This window comes from Ambystoma mexicanum, chromosome 5q, assembly GCF_040938575.1.
Source record: "Ambystoma mexicanum isolate Mex_15411 chromosome 5q, UKY_AmexF1_1, whole genome shotgun sequence".
NCBI lineage: Eukaryota > Metazoa > Chordata > Amphibia > Caudata > Ambystomatidae > Ambystoma > Ambystoma mexicanum.
In genome coordinates, this window is record NC_090933.1 from 922,103,649 (window position 1) to 922,114,496 (window position 10,848).

Here is a 10,848-nt window from a genome sequence, read left to right on the forward strand (position 1 = left end):
GAACTCAAAAGAAAAGAGGGGAGGACTAGGAGAGGGACAGGGAGAAGAGAGACAGTTAGGGACATGGGCGAAGGAAGATGAGGAAGAAGTGAGGGATGCAGGAACAAAAGTATTGTGGGGGGATCCAGGTTTAAGTGATACAGAGGAAGTGGAGGTTGAGGCGTAAGAATAAGTCAAGGACAGCTGAGGTTTTGTTGCAGATTGATCTAGTGTTCCAAAGGGCGACGTCGATGGAGTTGGGAGTGCTAGCCATTTGTGGGTAGATGAGGTTTTGACGTCTGATTGAGGTGTAAGGGTGCTGAGCAGGGTGGGGGTGAGGGGGTGAGGGAAAGTTAAAGGAGGAGATGGTCATGATGACAAGGCAGAGAGTGTTGAGGGCGGGGAGGGCCTAAGAACGAGGGGTGGGAAGGAGAAAGAGGTGGGACTGTTGGAAGGTGTAATGCATAACAGGGAGTGCAGGCCTCTGAAAGTGTAGAGACAGCGAGAGGTGACCAGAGAGTTAAGGTGTCGAGTGAGTAAGGTTCAGTCAAGGTAAGGCTGAGAACGCAGAGGGATGTGTCTCAGAGTAAGGGTAGCTCGTTGGAAGCAAAGAAGGACACTAACGCGATGAGGGCGTAAACTGAGGAGGCTTCAGATGAAGAGAAGTGGAATAGTGCTGTAGTGGCAGTCCAACAGTGGCAGTTATAGTGGTGGTATTGCATCTGATAAGTGGTGGCTGTTAGGCCAGTTTTTCTGAAGTCCAACTAAGGGCTTACTATAACCATTCAACTGAGGCAGTCCAAGACTACACTCTTAGTATAAGGCTGTACCACCTGAGTTCAGGGTAGCGAAGACCCAGCAGCTGTTACGAAGCCCCCTCGCCTCAGCGCTTCTTCCGTAGGGCAACGCTGGAAGTTGCCATGGAGACACGGACTGTCTGCCTTCCGTATCCAGGAAAGTCACATGACTTCAAGACTGCGTTTATGGAAGGGCGGGTTCCGCCCCCAGGCACAGAGGAAGCATTCAAAAGCAGCTAGCAGTGACCCGATCGCTGTTTCTAATTAGTGTTACCTTGTAAAACTCTCTTACCTTGTTCTATTTTGGATTTGACCTCGGAATTCCTTAATACGACTCTTCTTCCTCCTGCTCCCTGGCTTCATCGAAATTGATTCTTCCGGCAGCGGTCTCGTCCGCCGGCCGAACCCCTCCGCCTCTGGGCGTTCTGTGACCTGTCTCCTATTGACTCTCTGGTCGGGTGCGGTCTGTCAGCTGCCCGAACTTCTATACCCATTTTCCACTGAATTCTCTGTGCATTCCCTGAGCACGGCACCTTTACCCAACAATATCGCGAGTGGCGAAGTGAACCTGCAGCTGCCAAAGTATTTCCTGTGCTGCCTGTTATTGGTGTCCCTCACTTCAACGCTGCCTGGGAAAACCCGTTTTCAAGTAAGAACTCCTCCTGTTGTTATTCCTCGAAGTACAGATTGCTAACCTAGCGCTCGCATTCAATTGGGTATTCTGTTTATGGTGAAAGACTGGAATTGCTGTCTCTATCCTGCTGCCTTTAATTTTTGGACAACTGTATTGGACTACATGAACACCACCACTGACTACTGTGCACTTGAACGCTATCCTGACCCAGTGCACCATCCCGGATCTAGCTGCATCCCTCGTGCCGTTCGGGGAAGCATCCCATACTAATATTCCTTTTTTTTATTTTATCCTGACGTTGATATCCAATCATCATATCTGATTCCTACTAGGGTAAGCTTCCAGTGATTCAGTTCATTTAGAAATCCTATAAGGGTATCCTTTGGGCTAATCATTCTTCCTTTCTTCCGAGTTCTTGTATCCGAACACTCCTATTGATACCCTTAAAGCCTTACCAAGCCTCCTTCAGGTACTATTCTATTGCTAACGCATTCATTTATTGTTTACCCAATTATCACTTTGTAACAGTGTTTTCTTTTCCACAGCTTGGTGTAGCGGTGTGGGTATCCCCGCTCTTTTGGGTAACCAATTCCTTTGCTTGTACTTTCTCCAAAGGGGTGTGTTGCATTAAAGAGCTCCTCAGGTTGAGGAGGTCTGGTTCTGGAGAGTTCAGTGTTCTGAACCATCCAGCTTAGACTGAAGGCTTACCGGAGCAGCTCCCTCTACCCTAGTGTCCTTTGGTTGAGCAACGCCCCGACCTGTTCAACTAGTGGTGAGTAACAGCAGCCAGGCTTGTCTTAGGAGGGAGAGAGGGCTGTAGAATTAATACAAATTAAATTGTAATACAAACGGTCCAAAGAAACTTTGAAATGCTATCTATTGTAAGAATAAATGGTTTATTTGAATACGAGTAGGCCTGGATAAATCTTGGGGGGAATAAGTACTATCACATTACATATGACCACAGATATAAAAACACAACACTATGCTTGAAGGTACACTGAGCAAAGCATATAACCTTATTTGGAACACCTAACAGGAGTTCTTGGGAAGTCAAAACCAATAGTTACTTTTCGATTACTTTCAGTAATACCATGGTAGTAGACCCTATCATTTGTACCGTGATGCTTAGCAAGAAATCACATAGTCATTTCAACTGGACAATATGCTTTTCTGATCTAGTGAAACACAGATACTAGGCACAGTATAAACCTATAACTCTGATTCAGGATAACAGTTATTCTAGGGGAGTTGGACCTTGGGTTGTAATATTCAATTACAGTTGTTTTTTGGTTCACAGACTAAGGGAAGCAATAACTCTGATTTATTTTAGGATAACACAGTTACACTCAAGGTTAGTAAAACCTATAACCTTTTACAGGAGCTATAAGCAACTTAAAGGCAAGTGTAACCTAAGACTCGTTTTGTGTGTGTGTAAAACAGACCAGGGAAAGCAAAACCCAGTGTTACACTTTATGAATGACCCAAAGTTATTCTAGGTAGGTAAAACCTAAGGCAGACTTTTTCTGGACAGGTTAACAGCAAGTCAGGGAAGCAGCACATAGTTGGGGACACTTATACAATTATCCTAACAGGAATAATAAAGTGAAAACAACAGCATTACTTGTGTGGAAGAGGCACTACCAAATCACAGGTGAGTAAAATAACCTTATATCTACTTTCCAGAATGGCAGAACATTACTAAGGTAAGTAAACTAACCTTTTATATGCTTTGCAGAAAGGTTAGAACATCATTTGGTGTAATGTGAAGACAGTTTGTATCCTCTAATGAAGTCTAGGTAAGCCTTTGGAATCAGTGAAAGTGTTCAACAAATTACTGCCACCAGCCATTAATGGTAATTTTGTCCTTGTAACATAAATGTTACATGCATTTAAAATGAGAAAGGGGATACTCAGTATCTCCCCAGCATGCCACGCAAGCTGGGGGGTGCTGGTCTCACTTAATAAAATGTAAAAGGGATCCAAATATCCTTTCTACCCGTGAGAAGCGTAGTTCTCGCAAAAGGTTAGCCAGTCAAAGTTAAAAGTGGAGCCCCTAGGGCAACCCAGCAACAACAGGCACTTATTGCAAAAAAAGTTATCAAAGAGAATACATTTTAAAAGACACTATGGAGAGCCCAAATAATCACACTCATAATACGAGTGAAATATTCTGTGAGTGTGGAAAAAATTTCCCACTCAAAGAGGTATAACAAAATATAATCCACCAGCAAAGCTAAAAGTTCTGGGGTTGACGCAGGTCAGGAAGATATATCATTACTATGAAAATCTTACCTAACAGAAGCCACCAGCGCAAGTGCCATGGATTGCATGTGTGCATGAGGTTTGGGTCTAGCAGAGGGTTTGACAGACATCAAGCCTCAGTGTACTTTTCACAGATGGGAAATATCCATTTGCATATCAGTTTTTCTCCCACCCAAAAGGGCAGTCCAGCACCAAAGTGCTAGTGCAATTCTCTTCTGAACAATACTACCAATACCAACCCCAGACCCGTGTCTTCTAGACAGAGGATAAGCAATGTAAATGAAGGAAAGACAAAAGATATACATGAATGCATCATAAACCAGATTATATCAGCATTAATAAATACTTTGTAGTACATTATCTAGCATTGATTGTTTCTGTACAAACATTGGGGGACATATCTAAAATGTTATTGTGAGAAGATTTTGAAGACGGCTACAAATTATTTAAATCTGGAAGTCAACCTTTCAACAAGTTCTGATTTTGGAGGACAAGGCTCGTTTGCAAGGTTTTGTGGCATTGTATGTGTCCTTGGAACAAAATCAGGATCCATTCCATGAGTATGCGAGGCCAACACAGTTAGGGGCTGATTCATGGAATTATTTGCGTCGAAAAACAAGGATTTGTTAAACAGGGATTTGCGGGCAGAATGGCGCACAAATCCCCATTTTTGGCACAAATAATTCCATGAATCAGCCCCTTAATGTCAGACTTTCAGAAATTCAAAATTCATTTCCTGGTATATTGGCTTTGCCAACCATTGTTTGCCTCATTTTGTAAAGGCCATGAGGTAACGAAGCATCCCGAATGTCCCTGCAGTTTGTGCTTGTTCCCTCCCAATAGTCTCATTGTGCGCAAGTACAGCTAGTCTTGTTCTGGCCTCCATACCGTCTATGCCAAAATGCAAACTTTAGGCACATATTATGGAGCACTTCCAAATCTCCAGTATGAAAGAATTCGGTGAGTCCCTTCTGGTCTATTGAACGCGTTTTATTGTACACGATCTTCTGAAGTGCTTTGTGTGGAGGGGAACATGGCACCAACCACTTATTCTTGTGTTCCTCTTCCTTTGATAAAGGTCCATGTGCACATTTGTGGAAATGTTGGTTTTCTGTCGATGAGTGTACTTTGGAACAATGGTGCACCAATGAACACCATTTTTCAAGTAGAATTTCTAAGGATCCATCACAAGTTTTGGAGCTCCACCAAAGATGGTTGCTGATAGACTGAGACCACTTTAGCTTTTCTGAACCCTTTTTATTTACCAGCAGCTGTCATTTTGGTATTGATGGATTTGGCAATGTGCCATACATCAAATTGATGCAGAATGTGGGGAAACCGCTCTTGCATGGCCTTGGCTGTTGAAATGTGCTAGTCAATGGCTATCAGATCTATATGCATTCCTCTAGATTCCAGATGTCGATGGATTTAATGAAACCATATTTGTCCATGGCCACAGACGATGTACATTCAGACACCTGCACAATGAATGAATTCACAATTTCTTTACTTTCCATGTCTTGAAACAAGTGGTATGTGCAGTACTTAGTGGAAAGTCCTGAACTGTCACACTGTTCGTCACCAGCTAGCCTAAAACGTTTGCCAAAGAATGTACTGTCCATTGACATCTGTTCGTGTTTCCAGGCATGACTAATAGTGGGGAATAAGAATTACCTCTCATACTTGTAGTACTGTGTTTTAGCAAGGAACTCAAGCCCCACAAATTGACAGAAACTCAACATCTTACTGAAAGTCGATCGGCTGAACAGTAAAGCTGCTGAACAAAGTACATTTCCAGCAGGCACTTTGCCGAGCATCGGTTGAGCAGACCATGAAAATGTATCATGGAGGTGGACACAGCTGGCCTGGATTTTCAGGTTGGTGCCTTGTAATACACAAGACACATTCACCAATGGCTCCCCGCATATGTTCCCTCTTAATCTATGATCATATTTCAGCATTTGTACAATCTTTAGCAGGCAGCTATCGAATGCAATGTATTTTTGCTCCTTTAATAGCCAATCATTCTGCAGTACTGTGTTTTGCGACTCAACGATGATGGACAATTCCCCCAAACTAAGCAAACTGCCCCCTCCCCACTACAAACACGGTCTCCTATCATACACGTAAGCACGCCGACACTTACCTCAAACCGGTCTTTCCCCGTCCCGGTCAAACTGTCTGCCCCTGCAGGCACTCGTGTGGGGCAGAGGTGTGACAGTTACAATTTAGAAAGACTGCTCTGAGCATTCTCAGAGAGGTCTTTCAAAATCAGTCTTTTTCCTTTTCAGAAAAATGAAAAAGACCATTTCACTTAATACCAAAGATGCTTAAGCAGTGCAATATGTGTCCACGCTTGCAAGCAAGAGCCAGCATTGTGTGAGCTAGTGAAGATCAGTTACAAGTCTTGTTAAACTATCCATGAAAAGGTATGCAAAATAGGAAACAACACTAAAACCTAGAACACACAGGTTTTCTATCAGCATGTCATTTAATTATCATTGGCTTCCATTCGAAGGTTACGAATGCGTTTCCTTCTATCATCCCGCCAGTGTCCCTGTACAAGCACGGTAAGCGTTTTCTTTCTCTTCACCCTCGGTCCGCGGCTGTTTACCGCCGTCTTTTCTGCAATTCGCTTATCTGTTATTCTATGCGAGTGATGACACGCGCAGACAATGCTTGTTGCAAGCAGATTTATCTTTACTTTGGATGTAGCTACATGTTTGGAACTTTTTACAATGACAGGCTATACTGTTTAGTTTTCCTTTACAGCCCAGACCTTTGAGTCTGTTTTGGTAACACAGCTTGTGATCCCTACTGTTTAGAACTTATTTATTGTTTGAGGCTTTTGTACCAGGCCAATACTAGGGATACTTCTTAATCCCAGTTTTCTTACTTTGTCTCCACAGATGAATAAATTTGATCATCGGTGTTTCACTGGATTGCGAGAATGAAGCAATTGATCTCTGTGCCCCTCATGGACCCATCAAGGTGAACATTGTCCACTTGATATTGGCAGTCCCTATAATTGAACTTTAAGTGGTGTTGCTGGCCTTTAGGCTCCGTCAGGTTGTTCTTTGTTTTAATAGATTTTTCTTTTTTTCTTTTATTGGTTTGTTATCTTTACAGATGTGCAGGTCTCCAATCAAGTCAGAAATTACTATATTTAATGCGATAACACAGGACCTGTATGTCTATCTGCATTTGTACGCACTTTTTTCTCATGTGGTTTGTCTAACATTGGATGTTATCTTTTCGTGCCCCGAGGAAGCCGATAATCACTTCTCCAGATTGAACTAGATTATTTCTGTCGTTGAAACTATGCTTTATATGATATCTTGCAATTCGGGTCAAGATACTTGTTGTTGGCACTAAGCACTTTATGTTAGCACCTTTATATTGATTACTGTGCACTGCTTTAGATACGAAGAGGATATGAATTATGTCGAGCAGTGCCTCATAGGTTTGCTTTTAGAAATGTTCATGTTTATAAACATTTTATGCTGTTATTATGTGAATGATTTTTATTCAATTGTGAATTTTGATAATAAGAAAATATGACTATATAATTAAATAACTGACTGAGCCTTTTCTCCTCCTTACACCTACCCGAGTCAATTACAATTCAATAAAATGTGTATTAATCCGTGTGACATTTGTTTCTTGTTTCTTGAATTATTTCATTCCCCTGGTCCACTGTTTAGGGGACATCCATCCTTTTGAACTCTATTCATAGGAGGAGAGCCTACCTGTTTCTGTCACAACCCTGGGTGGCTGGCGTGTTTGCAATAGGTGGAAGTATGGCCGCCATTAGACTGCGCCACCACGTTCATCCAAAGACGTGGTGAGCGGTTTAGTTCTTTCCAACATGGCCGCTGCCGAGTGTATTTACCATTTCTCACTCGGTAGCTCGGCGCGTTGAAACTTTTGGATCCTCCTTGTTGCGTGCGCTCCGTGTGTTTTCCCTTGGCGGTGGTCCACCCACTCCTGTCACTATCCTTGCTCGCCTTGACTTCTGCTTGCCTCCTTTTTTTTTCCTCCATTCAGCCACCCTCTCCCGTTAGCATTGATTTCCTTTCTCCCTCTCCCTCTTCTATTCCCTTCCTATTTTCTACTTGCTCTATTTTTTCCTTTTTTCTGCCCGTGTTTTCAGTTTTGTACGGAATCATCGCTCTCCTTTCCAGTTAGCGATTCCATCCAACCCTACTAGATGTCTCAGCACTCATTCTTCCTCTCAAGCAGTGGACTATATCTACCTCCGACCTTTGTTGCCAAGTCCTACTAGCAAGTCCGGTAACCTCCTCCATCCAACGCTAAGACCTGAGGGTTTTTTTATGCCAAGTGGCTTTTTCCCCTTGCAACGTTACCGGCTGTCGCGGGGAGGTGCCACTGGGGAGTCCAGGATTTGGAGTCACAGTGGCTTCCTTTTGAGGCAGACCCTATCTGCTAAATAAAAAGAAACCAATTGCTCGGCACACCCGAAGAAAGAAGTTGGATTACTCTACCACATCAGGTGAGGAGGAAGGGGAACCAGGTGATCTCCATTATTTGAGTGAAGAGGCGGATATTACAGATAAGTCTGTTAATCGTACTGACCAACCTGATAGTTTCCAAAAGTGAGCAGTTAAGAACCTTATAGCCAGGATAATCTGATTTACAAGCTTATTTGTATGGGATCAAAGGGGCTACTTTTCCGCCCCATTGACTGCCTGAAAAAACTGTCAGGGGCCAGAAGGGGAATCGGTATGCCCAAAGCTGAAGATAGTAAGATACCAGGGACAGGAAGGTGCAGAGTCCTGCAGACATGAACGGATAGGCTATAAACATAGATTAGCAACAAAGACAGTGAACAGAAGAGGGCAGGGAGCCCAACTGAGACAAACACATTTGTTTCACACATAGGTTGTGCACAGACTAGCCACAGAATTCCGCAGATGGCACAGAAATCACTCAGGGTCTTAGAGACAGTGTTTAATTTTATCCCTCGTCTTGTTTTGACCCCTTTTTAGCCCAGGCATCCGTAACTCTGGTTAGTGCTACCACATGTTAACCCTCTACTGTCTAATCACTGTCTTATATTATCTGTGCTCCCCTAAGTGCCACATGTAATATAAGACAGTGATTAGACAGAAGTGTCATGCGCTCCCCTGTCTGGCGCCCGTGGGATTGCTGGCGTGCTCACCGCCATTGATTGTCCCACCACGTTCTCTGACTGCGCTACAGCGCCGTCTAGTCTTTTTCAAGATGGCTGCTAGCACAGACTAGCCACAGAGTTACGCAGATGGCACAGAAATCACTCAGGGTCTTAGAGACAGCGTTTAATTTTATTTGTGGGAACTAGGGTCGTCCCTCTCTCCCTCGTCTTGTTTTGACCCCTTCTTAGCCCAGGCATTCGTAACTCTGGTTAGTGCTACCATATGTTAACCCCCTACTGTCTTATCACTGTCTTATATTATCTGTGCTCCCCTAAGTGCCACATGTAATATAAGACAGTGATTAGACAGAAATGTCATGCGCTCCCCTGTCTGGCGCCCGTGGTATTGCTGCCGTGCTCACCGCCATTGATAGTCCCACCACGTTCTCTGATTGCGCTACAGCGCCATCTAGTCTTTTTCAAGATGGCTGCTAGCACAGACTAGCGACAGAGCTACGCAGATGGCACAGAAATCACTCAGTGTCTTAGAGACAGTGTTTAATTTTATTTGTGGGAACTAGGGTCGTCCCTCTCTCCCTCGTCTTGTTTTGACCCCTTCTTAGCCCAGGCATTCGTAACTCTGGTTAGTGCTACCACATGTTAACCCCCTACTGTCTTATCACTGTCTTATATTACCTGTGCTCCCCTAGGTGCCACATGTAATATAAGACAATGATTAGACAGAAGTGTCATGCGCTCCCCTACCTGGCGCCCGTGGGATTGATGGCATGCTCACAGCCTTTGATTGTCCCACCATGTTCTCTGACTGTGCTACAGCGCCGTCTAGTCTTTTTCAAGATGGCTGCTGCCGGGAGGTACTTCCACACAGTCCTCCCGGCAGCCGGCATGTTTCTATCCTTGAGTCTCGGTTCGCTGTGGGTGCATACGCTTGTTCATTCCCTTGGCTTAGCTAAGCCTTGTCTCTATTTTCACCCTGCTGCGCTTCCGTGGCTGGGTCTCTCTCTCCCCTGCTCTTTGCTCTGCTCCTGTACATCGGGATCTTTGCCTTTCTCTCTCTCCATCCAGCGCATGGTGCGCAGTCAGTCCTTTGTATCTCTCTTTCTCATTCCCGTTTCTCTTGTTCTTTCCCTCTGTGTCTCACCTGTCACCCGGCTTTCTCTTTCTCTCTCCTGGGTAGACCCCAGTCTGCTGTTAGCTATTCCTTCACTGTCTTACCTCCGTTTTAGAGATCCTCTCTGCACCACCGGATCCGTAACTCTTATTACCCATTACATCACATGTTATGGTATACGATTACTGGAACACACCAGCACTTCTCCTTTGAATCTACAGTGTGGTACCTTTCCCTCTGGACTTCCTGCGAAGATCATTCTCTTATCATCTGTGTTCTCATGAAAGGACACCTCTATAGGGTCTCCTGAAAGACTTAAGGAGTTCCTGGAGGCCTGCATGGTACACTTTGCATTCCGGGACAGCACCTACGCCTCTGAACACGCCCAGGTGGGCTATATGATTTCAAATATGGACGGTAATGCCCTAGCTTGGGCGACACCCCTAGTAACCAGCAACAAATAGTCCTACATGATTATGGGGCTTTCCTGGCCCTTCTCAAGCAAACATTTGAACGTCCTGAAATATCTTGCGTGGCTTGTGAGGAGCTTTGGATGTCCAACAGGGATCTATAGATTTACTCACCTATATAGCCCACTTCAAGTGTCTGGCAGCAGAGGCAGGATGGCCAGAGCCTGCTCAATTTGCAATATTCCGGCGCAGTCTCAAAGAAGAACTCAAAGATGAGCTTGCCCGAATCTCCCGTCCATCCTCTTTCTCTGAGCTGCTGTCTGCGGTCCACAGAACCCACAAGCTGCAGCTCTAACATCAACAAATCATCCAGAAAAAGAGGAACCCATGCAGATCGGTGCAGCCAGAGCCCCTCTCTCACCAGAAGAGCAGAAACATAGGAGGGATACCAGATTCTGTATGTACTGTGGGTCCTCCAGCAATTTGCTCAGGAATTG